Source organism: Lissotriton helveticus, chromosome 4_1, assembly GCF_964261635.1.
Source record: "Lissotriton helveticus chromosome 4_1, aLisHel1.1, whole genome shotgun sequence".
NCBI classification, from domain to species: domain Eukaryota; kingdom Metazoa; phylum Chordata; class Amphibia; order Caudata; family Salamandridae; genus Lissotriton; species Lissotriton helveticus.
This window is the reverse complement of record NC_136063.1, coordinates 2,125,993,922-2,126,010,844: the sequence shown is the minus strand read 5'-3', so window position 1 is coordinate 2,126,010,844 and position 16,923 is coordinate 2,125,993,922. Positions and strand designations below refer to the sequence as shown.

At 48.3% G+C, this 16,923-nt stretch overlaps 1 protein-coding gene across 1 annotated transcript in view; it reads left to right on the top strand.

Annotated features, from left to right (window-relative positions):
• LOC144829565 (copper-transporting ATPase 1-like) overlaps window positions 1-16,923 on the top strand; it is a 137,225-nt gene that overhangs the window by 117,908 nt on the left and 2,394 nt on the right. The gene's annotated exons all lie outside the window — the stretch shown is intronic.

Below are 16,923 nucleotides of genomic sequence, written 5' to 3'. Positions count from 1 at the left end.
CTTAATGAAGCCCCCTGAGGAACCCCATATTTAATGTTTCGCGGGGGAGAAATAAAATCACCCAGACACACTGATTGTGTTCGATCTGCCAAAAAGGATTGTAGCCATCCCAATGCCTTGTCTCGAATACCTTTCCCTTCCAGGAGTTGGTCGTGTGGTACGGTATCAAAAGCCGCCGATAAATCCAAGAGTATCAGGACGACTGTCTTACCATGATCCACCTGGGCCCTGATAGTATCCGTCACCGCCAAAAGTGTTGTTTCAGTACTGTTGTTCGCCCTGAAACCTGTCTGAGAGACATCCAACAGTTCATTGGCTTCCAAATAACTGGATAGCCGTCTATTGACCAGTTTCTCCAGCACTTTTGAGAGGTAAGGTAACTGGGATATTGGTCGCTAGTTGGCAGGGTTGTTTACATCTAATCCTGCCTTTTTTACTAGTGGGGTGACTAGGGCCTGCTTCCAAGATCTTGGAAATGTAGCAGAACATAAGGAAAGATTAAGTGCTTTCGTTACGGCAGGGCAAATTACAGGGGTTAGCTGAGAAAAAATGTGGTGCGGACATGGATCTAGTGGGGATCCTGACTTAACTTCGAGCATGACTCTGCCTACCTCGGCTTCTGAAAAAGGGCCAAAACTTGAACAGATAACTTGAGTTGTGGTTGGTACACTGCGCTCGATGGTTTCTAGCCTACAATTAGGAAAAGAGGCATAAATGATATCAATTTTCTCACAGAAAAAATCATTTAGTTTATTGCAGTTCTCTTGTGATGGAGTAAGTTTTACTGAAAGATTTGTTGGGTTACATAATTCCCCAACAATTTTAAAAAGTTCCTTTGAGGAATTTTTATTCTCCGTGATTCTACGTGTAAAATACTCCTTTTTTGCCTTCTTGATTGCTTTATTGTAGAGTACGAGTGCTTGTTTATAAATGTTTCTGGTGTCGTCTGACTTGCCTATTCTCCATTTATGTTCTAGAGATGTACATTTTCTCTTTAAAAGTTTCAATTCTGGTCCGTACCACCTTTCCGATTTTGTAGTTCTGGGTTTGTGATGAACTCGGAGGGTGGAACAGAACTCAAGTGCAGTCTTAATATTTGTGTGAAGTAAATCTATTTCTTCATGAATATCAATAGCTGCTAAACTCGGGTGTGAAAAATGTTGTTTGAATTTGTCTGTTGAGAAATTTTTCCAGCTCCTCGTGCTTGCTACACTTAGACCCAATGTTCTCGTGTGTATAGTAGGTAGATTGATACGGAAAGTGATCATATAGTGATCGGTCCATAGCAGAGGTGTTACAGAGTCAATGTCAATCGATTCCATGTTAGAAAATACCAAGTCCAATATATGACCTGCCGTGTGTGTAGGTTGGTTAACTCTTTGGGATATCTGCAGGATTTCCATATCCTCCACTAATTGTTTTGTTAGGGGGTTATTGCATTTATCAAAATGTATGTTAAAATCTCCAAGGAGGAGGATATTTTTGTTCTTCAAGCAGGCTGGCATAATTTGCTCCAGTAGTTGTGTACTGAAATTTAGTGTGCAGCCAGGAGGATTGTAGATTAGTACTCCTCCAAATAACACATTAGTGTTTAAGGACACTGAAAATGCCATAGTTTCACAATTTTCCACTTGTATGTCGGTCTCTTGCTTACAAGTGAGAAAATCTCTAAATAAAAGAGCGACGCCTCCTTCCTTTTTCCTCATTCTATTCACGTTCAGAATCTTATATTCTGGAGGGAGGGCTGTGACTATATCTGGAGTATTGTGATCATCCAGCCATGTTTCGGTTAAAAAAGCCAGGTCGGGTTTATGTTCGTGTAGAAAATCCCAGATGTATGTAGAGTGTTTGGGCAGAGATCTAACATTCAAATACATGCAAATAAGGGGGGTTGTGGGGGCGTTCATTGTCACATGACTTTGTTTAGGAATGCTCTCCCATCTACAGTTGTAGCAGCTGATTGGGCCTAACGTCTCTATTGGACCCACGCGAGCACAGGCATGGGTGTTAATTGGTGCCTTGTATTTGATCTCCCTCAACTCATGACTTGAGTAGGTTATAATGCTTGTATTAGGAACATTACTATTGGTTTGGGCAGGGGTTGTGGCCCCTGGTCCCGGCCGGTTGCGGACGGGCGCAGACGGGCTGGGCTTTGGCGTGACTTCGGCGCGGTTCCGGCGCGCCCGCTGCGCCAGCCCGCTGCGCCGTCTGCTCATGGTGCACATTTATAGATAGCTGAGGAGGGCAGGAGTCAGCCAGCGACTATCGCGCTGCCCTGCCTTCCTCCAAGATGGCGGCCGCCTCTCGCCCCAGCACCTAAATCGGCTGGGCGAGGGAGAACGGCAAGCAAAATGAGGATTAAGCGCTGCGAGCGCTAACCGGACAATATACAGAGGTCCTGCACAATTAAAAGGTTAGAATTTCATTACAGTACAATTTTTAAAATTCCGATTAAAACATGTGCAAAATAGCAATATGACTCGTATAATCAGTCTAATTCTTAGCGGTAGTATCAGTGCCCCCCAGCGTGACCAACAACCTTGTGTGTCTGACTCCTGCCCACTCCCTATCCAATAGGTACAATGTTTCCATGAGTAAGCCTATCAGTGTTTGCAGCAGTTCCTGTGTGCAATACTGTAGACAACCCCACAGTGCACCTCTCTACCTGAATCCAAGAACCCTTCTCCCCTTGTGCAGAGCCTGTGTGCCCGCCCCAGAGTTGTGGCTTGGGAAATAAGCAACCTCTCCTTTGTTTTCACTTCAAACCAATTCTGGGGGCAGCTCCTCTCACTCTAGGCTCTGAGCCAGACTGCTGGGCTGGGGGAGCAAAGGGGATACTGCTGCTCAGGTGTCAACTAACATTTGCCCCATGATAGGGTAGGCCTCTTTCAAGTTAATCAATTCTTGGGCACAGCCCATATGGTTATTTTGCCAAAGAAAGAGAACACCTCCAAACAACCAATGCCTTTGTTCTGCTCTGGGAACAGTTGTCACACCTCATCCAAGGGTCAATTCAGCTGCCAGGTGACAGTTGGCACTCATGCAATGAACTGGACTTGTAATTAATAGTTCATAAAGTTGAAGAATGACATTTATAGTTGTTTCCTAGTCGGAGATAACATTATTACATTTAATATAGTATCCCCATGCTTTCCTGTGGAACAGCCAATCCTGCTACAGTGGAAATACCATTTGGGCCTTTTCAGTGTATGAACATGTAGGAAAATGGGTTTCTATTGCAGTCTCTCCCCCCACATTTTGCCTGGCTTTTGATGCTACTTTGACTGTAGAGTACTGGGTCCCTGCTAATCAGGTTCCCAGTACCAGTGTTCTTTCCCTGAACCCATACCACAATTGGCTCAACTTCAGATTACTCCTATAATTACCTAGTTATTGGTAGCCCTGGCACCTTGTGCATGGGTACTGAAGAGGGTCCTCTGGTGCTGCAGCACTGGTTGTGCCATCCAGGGATCACTCACCAAGGCTATGCAAACTGCCACTTCAGCCTGCATGCCTTGGTGCAGAGAATAATGCCAAAGTCAACATGGCACACTGCCTGTGTGTCCTCAAGCAGAATTGCCTAAGGTATGGGTAAGTTACCCCTCTAGCAGGCCTTACAAACTTTAAGGCGGGTTGCACTATATCTCAGGTGTTGGCATATCTGCATAAGCAGATATGCCCCTACAATATTGAAGTGTATTCTTAATATTATAAGTACCAGGAAAGCCATAGAGAGTACATGGGTTGGAAACTTGACTACTCGGGTTCCCCAGAACCATGATGGCTTCACTGAACTCAGGAGTGTTGATACCAAACAACTCCTCTTAATAAACCCACACTGATGCCAGTGTTGGATTTATTAAAACATATACTCAGAGGACTCCTGAGAGGTGCTCCCTGAAAACCTACCAACCCTGGTGTGGTCTGCGACTGGCTTTAGTCAGCATGCCACCACCAGACATATTTCTGGACCCCTGGGTCGAGAGCCCCTGAGGCCAGAAACAAAGCCCATTCTGGGTGGAGGTGTCATGCCTCCTCCCCCAGGATGAGCACAGTGCTTAAGAGGGAAGCTTCAAAGGCCTTGCCACCTTAGTAATGCGACCCCAGCCTCTACTGCTAACAGCAGATGGCAGCCCCCGGTTCAAACCCCCACTTTTGGTGGGCGAACCGGTGGGAAAACCTAGTGAGAAAAGGAGGTGTGCCCCCCTTCGCCAACCCCACCCCTCTGGTGCGGGAGGCGAAGTGAAGTAAATTTTTCAGTGCCCACCATCTTGAAGATTGTGGGACCTATCCAATCAATGCTAGGGCTATCCCCCTACCACAGGAGGTTGGCATAATAATGGGTGTAGACACCCAGGTAAGGACCCATTGGTTCCTCCCTGGTACTCACATGTAACACCCCTCAATATAGTATTTAGTTGGCTCCACCAGACCCTGAAATTAGATCCCTGACGACCTGAGAAGAGCAAAACACTACAGCGTAGCAGCAGCAGAGAAGACTGCGGACACCAACTGGCTTGGCCCCAGCCCTGTTGGCCTGTCTGCAGCCCTCGATGATCCTGTGCCAAAAGACGACCCATCCTGTAGCCCAGCAACCTCCAAAGCCTTGGAAGGACTTCCTGCCTTAGACAAAGATCAAGATCTCCCGAGGACGGCGGACCTGTGCAGAAGTAACCATCTTTAAAGAACATAAATCTCTGCTCTGAGGAACTGCGAAAAGACTGCCGGACCCACCTCTACCCCCAATGTTCACGGCCCAGGTCTAAGTGGCCCACCGGTCCTGTGAAGGTTCCCCAGCACTTCTGAGCAAGAGTCCACTGCGGGCTGACCGCTGCCAGATTCCAATTCAACGCCTGCAGCATCAACTCGAAGACTCCCAACGACCGCAACCTGCCCAATAAGACTTTTCCAAAGCCTAAGGACGCCCCTGCACCTGAAGCCCTGGGCGAGCATGACCAATGGTGTCCCTACGTCCCTAGCATCTCTACTTACCTGGTCAGCTGTGAGTTTTCTTCGCCACGCCTCATGCCCTAAGCCAGCAGCCTTTTTGCAAAACCGAATTCCCCTATTGACTTGCATTGGGTGCCCAATGCTGTGGTGGCACTCAGCCACCTATGTGCCGCTGAGGGTGTAAGATTGGGGTTGCCTTGTGCCCCCCGTGCTAACTCGATCTTAGCCCGGGAGCCTGGGATACCAAACCGTTTACTCACCTGTGAGCAGCATCTCTTCGAGTACCACTTTTCTCCATTGGATAACATTGGCTCCAGATACAGAGTTTGAACCCTGCATCCTGCAACTCCCTGCCACAGGAGGTGCAGATTTGCTACTTACATGAACCTTGTCTGGTGCTGATTCTTCATCCTGAAAACCAAGAGTGTAAGTTGTATACTTACCTTCAAAACCACAATCTGGTTTTCCTCCCATAGGTTAACATTGCAAACCCTGAAATTTGCATTAGGGGCCCACTTTTAAACGTGAAAAGTATTTTTCTTGAAAAACGTGCTTACCTTTTTACGTATTTCTTGGTCTTAAAATAAATCTTGAAAGAAGCTTATTTTTCTAAAATGAGTGTGGGTATCCTTTTTGAGTCAAGTGCCATTTGTTAATCACTGTGTGCATAGCACATGTCTTATCACTCCTCTGTGTTAGGCCTAAGGCTGCTAGACCACACTACCACAAATCGAGCGCTTTGGGTTTTCATTGAGCCCGGTACACTTCTGTGGGAATTTTTGCAAAATATAATCATTCAGTGGTATTTCATGCAAAGAACCAGCTTCGTACAGGACATGTTTAGCATTAATCTTCTAAGTGTCCTACTTTTAAATACTATGCAACTTGCACTAGGGCTTGTGAGGCCTATGTTGGGGTGACTTAATAATACTTAAAAAGAAAATAAGGTTTTGACCTGTCAAATGTGAGAAGTTGGCCTGATATATAGTGCTCACTATTCTAGTGATCACTTTGTAATATACCAAACAACCCTTATTGATGATTGGTTGTAAGTCAACCTGATAGACCAGCTATTCTAGTAGCATAGACAAGAGCAGTCTTTAGGCTAAACTCTAGAGGGCGCGTTAAGCAAGCTGTTTTACCATCACATATACCCCTTGAACACCAAGTGAAAGGACACCACACAAGTTGTTATGAAAATAAAGTATATTTATTTATAACAAGACTACCCTGAACTCTTTATGAGTCAGGGAGCTAAGCACAACACAAAACTCTTACGAAAATACTGCAAGTCGCACAATTTACACAAATGCCCGAGGGGCACGAAAAACCATATACTCTAAAAGTGGAATGCGAAATACTAGCAGGTAAGTAACACTATCCAGAGGCTTTAGGACCGCTAGGACTACCTTACTGAACCCTTAGGGTAGGAGCAGGAGGCCTAGGGAACCCGGGTGCAGAGTGGGAACTCTTACGCGGGATGCAGGACAAAGTCTATGGATGCTAGCAATTCTAAAGTTACTGTTTCCGGACGAATCCGACTAGGTAGACTTAAAACGAAAAAGGATCTGGACACTAGGATAGTGAACCTGTGCTGGAGCACCGAAATGCTCGAGTTACCTAGCCCAGGGGCTGCGGCTGCATAGGGTTCAAGTGATGTCGGGAATCCTCGTTGTAGTCTATGGAGCCTGAAAGAAGAAGTTGCTGGCAGGCGACCAGTGAAGAAGTTCGGTGTGATCCAAGGCTGGATCGGTGAAGAGGACGACCTGAAAGCAGAGGGGACTCAGTTCTTAATCACTAGCCAGTGATTATGTGGGCACCAGGATGGCACCGGATGAAGTCGCCGCGATCAGGTGAGTGGGTGACGCTGGACTCTGCAGGCACACGGGCCAGGAAGCGTTGTCGGCGACCAGGCTGGAGGTGCGAGCTGTCCCACGATGGTGTCTGCTGTCGGCGATGCTGGATCCAGGATAGGAGCAACAAACCTTGGCAAAGGCAAGCCCACGCAGTGGAGTCAAGATGGCATCTGGAGTGGACCAGGAGGGTCCAGGGCACTTCTTGTTGAACAAGGAGCAAGGGCCAGTCTAGGGGACCTAGACCAGCGGTGAAATCGTGGTGGTACGTCGTCAGGAGGGCCACTAGCCAACGGGCAAGTGACCGGACAACGTGGCAAGCAGCGAGGAAGCAGAAGGGCCCCATGCAGATCTCGTGGATGCTGGGGGGCTGGACTTCGGTGCTGGAGCTGCTCAGGGTTGGGGCTTCTCAAACCCCAGTGCACTCACTCGAGGGTCCCTCGGTGGTCGTGCTGGTGAAGCGTCGTGCAGGTCTTGAAGATGGCCGGTCCCTCGGGTCTCGTCACACCCACGAATCTCAGCTGGGTTGATGATGCAGGTAGAGGTCACAGATGGCAGGGAATCCGGGTCTCGTCGAGCTGGTCAGTCTTGATCCGGAGGATGGACGTCCAGCAAACCGCTAGCGCTTCGATGGTGCCTGCTGATGCAGGGTGGCTACTCCTTAGCCACAAGGGAGAGTCTTCAGAGAATGTCAAGAGTTCCTTTCGTGGTAAGTAGTTCAAGTTTCAAGATTATCCAATTTGGGAAGGGGGCCTGCTCCTACCTTTATTCTAGGAAAAAAGGGGCTGGCACGCGACTAGGTCCTGCCCATGGGTGGGACCAGGGGGGGGGTGGTTACACCCCTCCCCTTTGTCCGGTCTCTCCCCAGCTCAGGGGCTGGTGTGCCTCTGGAACTGGTTTGAGCCGGCATATGCACAGTGAGCACCGGGGTGCCACTTGCAGTCACCTTACTTTCAGCCCTGCCTACCTGGGATACACAAAATCCTGTCTGGGATGGTGCTAGCACCGCCCCTGACAGGAAACCCTTTATCCAGGCCTCCCTCGCTGGAAGGACTCCCAGCAGCAGGAGGGCAGACTTGTGTCTCAGTGGCAGCATCCATTTTGTGGAGCTGAGGCTGTGTTTGACTTTAACCGGGGTTACAGCTACATACATGTCGTGTCCCTCTAGAAGGGTGGAATGCTACCCCCGTCGCCAGAATTGGCGAGGGGGTAGTATTCCAATTCGTATGACACCTTACTCGACATGTTTTGATAATGCTATGCCAAAGTTAGCATCTGACCGCGAGGTTCATAATGCACTTAAGAGTATATGGTATAGCGTTATCATGGAACAGCTATTAGGACTTGGTTCCGCAAGCTGCAAACGGGCTCAGCTCATGCCAGAGCACCATCTCACATAATTCCAAGCACTCTGCCTTCAGGATTGATAAGGCCTTCCATAGGAGTGACTGATAGGAATATATGTGTCCATTTTAGGTTTAGATATAGGTATACTATATCTACAGCAAAGGGTGATTACACCACCTTGCCCCAGCTGTCGTGCAGCCAGTTGTGTCAGTTTTGGATGGCCAGCCAGGGGTGGCATAATACATGCTTCAGCCCCTGGTAGGCCCTGGGTACACCTATGCCCTGGATACCTAAGGTATACTGTACAGGGACTGATAAGGTGACTCAGTATCCAATTAGATATGTACCTAGGGTACATGGAGTCCATTTTAACAGAGAGAGCAGAGAGCCTGGGGTCCTGAACTGCAGGATCCCAGGCCAACTAAGTCAGAAAACCAGCAAAACACCAGGCAAAAAGTTGGGGGCAACCACAGTCAGATATCTACCTTCCTACATAACCCCCCCTCCCCCAAACGAAAGGAGATAAGGCTATCCCTGACCAGGTAAGCCTATATTGCCTAAGGGGCCATATAAGGAAGTACCAGCACTGGCATGGTTACCCCCTATCTATGGTCCACTAAGCAATCCCTCACCCTAAGGGTATCTGAGGGTCTCCACCATAGGGAATCTCTACCTGTGGTGTGTTTTGGCAAAGTAAAAGGCTGGTGCTGAGATGGAGTACTGAAGTGAGGCTCCACTAATTTTGGGCTCAGCTTCCTCCAATCATTATCCACCATAGAGGCCTTTCTTTCCAAGACTGAGTTGTGTTGAGCTCTCAGGGTCAACCTTTGGCTACCTAAAGCTGGAGGTTGGGTCCCTCTGTTTGGCTTACTGGAGGGACAGGTCAGGTTTGGGGCCCTTAGGTCCCAGGTTTGGCTGTGCCCAACAGTGTCCATCTATGGGAGGTCCCTAACTAATTTTAAGGGGGATCCCTCAGGAGTTTGTTTTATTTTCACTTGGCTAGGACTACTAGCTTCAGTGCCCTTAATCTGATGATTGGGGAATTCTTTTGGACAGGGGGGCCTTTGGGGTCCACCACTGGCCTCCCTGACCTCTACAGCCCTGGGCTGACTGAGGCAGGGTAAAGAGGGGCAGGTTACCTGCTCCAGACTGGGTCCCACCTTGGAAGGGTCCACTGACATCAGGGGTTCTGCCAGGCTAGGCCTGACTACCTCTGGGGCAGTTTCTTCACAAGGGGTCAGATCAGTTCCCTGAGGAGGCTGATCTTTTCCTAAAGTCTGGTGGGAGGGAGATTTCTCTTCCTCCTCAATGCTCTCTGTCTGAGTGGAGTGATCCATAGTTTCAGGCTTCACAACACTATTATCAGTCTGAGTTTGGGCTGTGGCCATCACAACCCCACCAACCTTTTCAGGAAGGGACTCAGTTTGGGTATGGGCTGTTACCATCACAGCCCTGCTAACCTTTTCAGGGAGGGAATCTACTTGAGATTGGGCTGAGACTGGCACAGCCCTCCTAACCTGTTCAGGAAGTTTTACCATTTTGGAATGGGTTTCTTGTTCTACCTCAGCCCAGGCTGAGACCTCTAAATCATTCCCCAGTAGGCAATCTACAGGCAAGTTTGATGACACTGCCACTTTCTTGGGGCCAGTGACACTTCCCCAGCTGAGATTTACCACTGCCATGGGATGAGTTTTCTGCACTCCATCAATGTTTGTCACCTGGTATGTGGCACCAGGTATAAGTTGCCTTGAGGGGACTAGGCTCTCAGTCACCTTGGGGATGCTAGCCCCTGTGTCTCTATAGGCCTCAACTTTCAGACCATTGATGAGGGGCTCCTGTCTGTACTTGCCCAGAGTGTTGGGACAATCAGTGAAGTTGGCAAACCCCATGCCATTCTCACAGACAAGAGTATCTAAGTTAGGGGACCTGGTTAGGCCAGAGTCCCCAGGAACTCCCAAAGTAAATCCACCCAAATTCTTGGGGGCACTCCCACCACCTATGGGATTACTACTAGTAGTAACAGGAGGCTTGGAAGTGTTACTTGGGGGTATGTTTTCCTTATTGTTGTTGGCCCTTGGGCAACTGCTGTCAGTTTTCAAATGGCCTACCTGTTTGGAGGTATAGCAATAAGGTTTCTTCTGGGTATTGGAAGGATTCTGGGACCCACCCCCCTCAGAGGATTTTTGGGGCCCTGATGTGGTTTGATCTGTAGATTTATTCCCACCCTTCTCTTGAGGCTTGGTTGATTCCTTCTTGTGGTCACCACCCTGGTTCTTAGGCCTAATCCTGGTTCTGACCCATTTGTCTGCCCTCTTACCCAATTCTTGTGGAGAGGTCAGATCAGAGTCTACCAGGTGTTGGTGTAATAACTGGTTCTGACAATTATTTAAGACTTGCTCTCTCATAATTAGATTATACAATCCTTTGTAATCAGTAACTTTGCTACCCAGTAACCAGCCTTCCAAAGCCTTAGTGGCACAATCAACAAAGTCATCCCAATCCTGAAACTGAATTTTCTGGGTGTCTCTGAACAGCAACCTGTACTGCTCAGTTGTTAAGCCAAACCCATCAATCAGTGTATTCTTCAGGACTTGGTAATTGTTAGCATCCTCAGCTCTAGTAGTGAGGAGCTTATCTCTACCTTTACCTTCAAAGGAGAGCCACAATATAGCTGCCCACTGACTCTGGGGGATGCACTGGACAGTGCAGGCCCTCTCCAAAGCAGTCATCCATTTGTGGATGTCATCCCCTTGTCTAAAGGGGGGCACTATTTTACTCAGGTGTTTAGTATCTAAACTCCTGTCTTTATCTCTAGGGATAATGCTGCCACCAGTGGGGACTGCCCCACTCAACTGTTGCTCTCTAGCAAAGGCAAGCTTCTCTTTGGCAAGGGCAAGTTCTTCCCTCTGGATCCTCAGATTAGCCTGTTTCATCCTTGCTTCATGTTCTCTTCTCTGAGGGGAAGTCATTCTCCTCTGGGGAGAAGTCCTTCTCCTCTGGGAAGAGGCATGAGAGTACACAGATCTATTGGAGTCCCTAAATGAGATCTATATCTTCTAACTCCAAAGTTAGGCCTGCTTAGGGTCAGTACTGGGGTTCCCCCAGATCCTTCCCTATGTAGGTCTAAGTTGGCCCTAGTAAGTCTGCTGACTAGCTCAGGCCTGTTGTCTGCCTCATCCCCAGAAGGATCCTCTTCATCCTCCTCCTCAGCTACATTTTCAGTGTCAAGGAGGTCTGGATCACCAAGGGTACCCTCTCTGGCATGTTCCCATCTGTATGAGAAGCTTTCCTAGCATCATATGTCTCTAAGAGACCTAACAGAAAGGGAGTGGTAGGGTTAGAACCCTGTTTCAATTTCCTGGAGGTACACAATTGTCTCATCTCCTGGAAACTGAGAGCTGCATATCTGGAAAGGACCTGTGGAGGGTCACTAGCCACTAGGGGAGTCTCTGAAGACTCTCCATGGGTAGACATGCTTCTAGTGTGGTGTAAGTGATGCACCTACCTACACTATGGGTTTACCTACTGATCCCTTGCTAGAGTTGTAGTTAGGGTGTGCTAAGCCCTGTTACACTACAACAGCTGGTTCAATAGAACTCAGAGTATTCTAAGCTAAGTTATATGTACCTATGTACCTATGTGATCTTTCAAATGATATTCTTAGGATACGTGTGTGGTAAAACAACAGCAAGCTCAAATCCCAACCGCTGCTCACCAATGTGAGAAGTTGGCCTGATATATAGTGCTCACTATTCTAGTGATCACTTTGTATCATACCAAACAACCCTTATTGATGATTGGTTGTAAGTCAACCTGATAGACCAGCTATCCTAGTAGCATGGACAAGAGCAGTCTTTAGGCTAAACTCTAGAGGGCGCGTTAAGCAAGCTGTTTTACCATCACATATACCCCTTGAACACCAAGTGAAAGGACACCACACAAGTTGTTATGAAAATAAAGTATATTTATTTATAACAAGACTACCCTGAACTCTTTATGAGTCAGGGAGCTAAGCACAACACAAAACTCTTACGAAAATACTGCAAGTCGCACAATTTACACAAATGCCCGAGGGGCACGAAAAACCATATACTCTAAAAGTGGAATGCGAAATACTAGCAGGTAAGTAACACGATCCAGAGGCTTTAGGACCGCTAGGACTACCTTACTGAACCCTTAGGTTAGGAACAGGAGGCCTAGGGAACCCGGGTGCAGAGTGGGAACTCTTACGGAAGAGGTGTGGCGCCGCGGCCAGGGCGACTGACGCTGGAATCTGGGGACCACGGTTCGATCCCCGGCTCCGGCGGCAGGTCAGCCCAGCACCATGTGACTCTGGGCAATAGCTCGCTTAATCTTCCCGACGGCCCCCCAGCGCCTAGAGACCCTTACGGGTGATTGTGCGCTTTACAAATGTGGACTTTACTTTACTTTACGCGGGATGCGGGACAAAGTCTATGGATGCTAGCAATTCTAAAGTTACTGTTTCCGGACGAATCCGACTAGGTAGACTTAAAACGAAAAAGGATCTGGACACTAGGATAGTGAACCTGTGCTGGAGCACCGAAATGCTCGAGTTACCTAGCCCAGGGGCTGCGGCTGCATAGGGTTCAAGTGACGTCGGGAATCCTCGTTGTAGTCTATGGAGCCTGAAAGAAGAAGTTGCTGGCAGGCGACCAGTGAAGAAGTTCGGTGTGATCCAAGGCTGGATCGGTGAAGAGGACAACCTGAAAGCAGAGGGGACTCAGTTCTTAATCACTAGCCAGTGATTGTGTGGGCACCAGGATGGCACCGGATGAAGTCGTCGCGATCAGGTGAGTGGGTGACGCTGGACTCTGCAGGCACACGGGCCAGGAAGCGTTGTCGGCGACCAGGCTGGAGGTGCGAGCTGTCCCACGATGGTGTCTGCTGTCGGCGATGCTGGATCCAGGATAGGAGCAACAAACCTTGACAAAGGCAAGCCCACGCGGTGGAGTCAAGATGGCTTCTGGAGTGGACCAGGAGGGTCCAGGGCACTTCTTGTTGAACAAGGAGCAAGGGCCAGTCTAGGGGACCTAGACCAGCGGTGAAATCGTCGTGGTACGTCGTCAGGAGGGCCACTAGCCAACGGGCAAGTGACCGGACAACGTGGCAAGCAGCGAGGAAGCAGAAGGGCCCCACGCAGATTTCGTGGATGCTGGGGGGCTGGACTTCGGTGCTGGAGCTGCTCATGGTTGGGGCTTCTCAAACCCCAGTGCACTCACTCGAGGGTCCCTCGGTGGTCGTGCTGGTGAAGCGTCCTGCAGGTCTTGAAGATGGCCGGTCCCTCGGGTCTCGTCACACCCACGAATCTCAGCTGGGTTGATGATGCAGGTAGAGGTCAGAGATGGCAGGGAATCCGGGTCTCGTCGAGCTGGTCAGTCTTGATCCGGAGGATGGACGTCCAGCAAACCGCAAGCGCTTCAATGGTGCCTGCTGATGCAGGGTGGCTACTCCTTAGCCACAAGGGAGAGTCTTCAGAGAATGTCAAGAGTTCCTTTCGTGGAAAGTAGTTCAAGTTTCAAGATTATCCAATTTGGGAAGGGGGCCTGCTCCTACCTTTATTCTAAAAAAAGGGGCTGGCACGCGACTAGGTCCTGCCCATGGGTGGGACCAGCGGGGGGTGGTTACACCCCTCTCCTTTGTCCGGTCTCTCCCCAGCTCAGGGGCTGGTGTGCCTCTGGAACTGGTTTGAGCCGGCATATGCACAGTGAGCACCGAGGTGCCACTTGCAGTCACCTTCCTTTCAGCCCTGCCTACCTGGGATACACAAAATCCTGTCTGGGATGGTGCTGGCACCACCCCTGACAGGAAACCCTTTGTCCAGGCCTCCCTCGCTGGAAGGACTCCCAGCAGCAGGAGGGCAGACTTGTGTCTCGGTGGCAGCATCCATTTTGTGGAGCTGAGGCTGTGTTTGACTTTAACCGGGGTTACAGCTACATACATGTCGTGTCCCTCTAGAAGGGTGGAATGCTACCCCCGTCGCCAGAATTGGCGAGGGGGTAGTATTCCAATTCGTATGACACCTTACTCGACATGTTTTGATAATGCTATGCCAAAGTTAGCATCTGACCGCGAGGTTCATAATGCACTTAAGAGTATATGGTATAGCGACATCATGGAACAGCTATTAGGACTTGGTTCCGCAAGCTGCAAACGGGCTCAGCTCATGCCAGAGCACCATCTCACATAATTCCAAGCACTCTGCCTTCAGGATTGATAAGGCCTTCCATAGGAGTGACTGAAAGGAATATATGTGTCCATTTTAGGTTTAGATATAGGTATACTATATCTACAGCAAAGGGTGATTACACCACCTTGCCCCAGCTGTCGTGCAGCCAGTTGTGTCAGTTTTGGATGGCCAGCCAGGGGTGGCATAATACATGTTTCAGCCCCTGGTAGGCCCTGGGTACACCTATGCCCTGGATACCTAAGGTATACTGTACAGGGACTGGTAAGGTGACTCAGTATCCAATTAGATATGTACCTAGGGTACATGGAGTCCATTTTAACAGAGAGAGCAGAGAGCCTGGGGTCCTGAACTGCAGGATCCCAGGCCAACTAAGTCAGAAAACCAGCAAAACACCAGGCAAAAAGTTGGGGGCAACCATAGTCCGATATCTACCTTCCTACATCAAAGGGTTTGAATACTATCTTGTTTGCACTGGCTGCACAGTGGGTCCTGCAGTCCACCAGTGACACTTAACGTACAGGCCTTATATGCACTTTGGCAAATGTAGTCCCTAGTATATGGTGAAATTAGGATATGGCCAGTTTTGACATGTTTTAGGGGTCAGATCACATGTACAGGGGCCTGGTTAGCAGAGTCCCAGATTCACTGAGGTTTGGTTAGCAGTATCCCAGTGAACAGAGTAAAAATAAACAGCAGCATCAGTCCAAAACAATTGTTCAAAAAGAGGTGTTTTCCTACAGTTCCTTTATAGAGTGGCTAAACAGGGACCAATTTAACGGGGAGTTCTGAAGTTTAGCATGTAAAGTATTCAAATACCTAATGATGTGGCACAATACCTAGGAGTAATATTTTTCTGCAGCAGGAAATCGTGTGTCACTGTGAAAGTTGTGGGCCCCTCATTCAAGCCTGCTTTCAGGGGGGATGGTCTGAGGATCAGTTAGCCCATCCAGCCTTGTGTTCCCACTGGCATATTTATTATGTGGACTTTTAAGTATGGCTGGGCCAACCTAACGCAGTCAGTCAGATGAAACTCATGGACAAAGAATGAAAGAAAAGTTACTCCCCTGTTTCAGGCGTTTTACTGCTATTCAGTTGATCACAAACCTCAATGATTTAGTTGATGGCGCAGTGTTTATTAGTTGTGATTGAGCAGAATCAATGCATGTGTATTTCTAAATAGGGCTGTGCTGAGTGGGCTGAAAAGAGGCTCGCTCAGGCACAGGGAGTCAGTGCTGTTTCTCCAACCAGGCTGTTTAATACAGACAGGTTAGAGAAACGTAAGTGCACATACTAGTCATCCTACCCCTCCCATGGCCCTGTCCCTTCTTACACACGCTGGCCAAGCCAGCTGCTGAAAAATTAAATGATGATGGAATTTAGTTTTATTTTTCAGCTACTGGCTCTAAGCCAGTGTGGCAACGCTTCTCCGCCATTGCAGAGGAGGCACCCCTGGTGAAAAGTAGCACTGTCTTTGAAAGCTACGCTGTAGTTTAAGATTGGTTTGTGACTCTCTCCTCCCCATCCATATTGGTCTTTCAGAGCACCCATCTTACTCAATCACAGGCCTAGCTGCCTTTCAGGAACATAGATCTAAATTACCATTTACTTTTCCCTTTCAGATGAGCAGGCATGATTGGATAAGACTCGGACACAACCATTCCAACATTTAAGAGTTTAAGATCTGACTTTTTACTGACTCTGCCACAACCAGGTGCCCAGGACTGACCTGTAGGAGACTGACGCAGCCATGCCAGGCATTCAGGGGCACCTACTTGCAATGTGATTAATAAGCAGGCTTGATCAACTGTGGCATTCTCTAGCCAGTCTCGAGCAGTGCTTGGGGATAATAATAACCATGATGGCGACGACTAGTTGCAAAGCAAAACTATTTCTAAGAGTCCCTTATTTTCCATCAAGTATCCTGTTGCTACATTGAATACACATTTTAGGTTTCATCAAATACACTTTCTGTCTTTATACGCTTTACAGTCAGACACGGCCCTTTGGCAGAAGGAGCATTAAAAAGCTCCCACCTTGAAAATGCAATTGTGCTCCAAGTGTATTTATTTATTTATAAAGTGGACTCTCACATCTCTCAGCCTGCTTCAGAAAGTACAGAATATATCAGTGTATTTGATTTGTCGTCTCAAGTGGCCAGATAATGTATCCTCTTACGGAAAAACACGTATTGCTTGTTTGTAGAAGGCCTCGCCAATTTAAAGATCCTGTTCCTGTTGCATAAATGTGGCCGCAAGAAACACTCACTCTCCACTTTTTTAATCTACTAGGTTAGATCAGTGAGCAGACTCTTCAGGGCTCTTTCTCCATTTTGTGTAGTTCATGTAGAAGAAGCTCTGCTTAGCATGCACCACAGCTTGGACACGAGCATTGAAAAGTGAATAAAGTTCCTGATGTGTAGTATTGCGACTGATGGAGAAAAATGCAAGCAGTAGCTGAGCTGACTGAGGAAGCCAAGGAATTTGTATTTGTGTTCTGGTATCCTCCAATAAAGTCAGGAGCTTGGAACCACTGGAGTAATTCAGAAATCTGGAATGAAGACGTGTA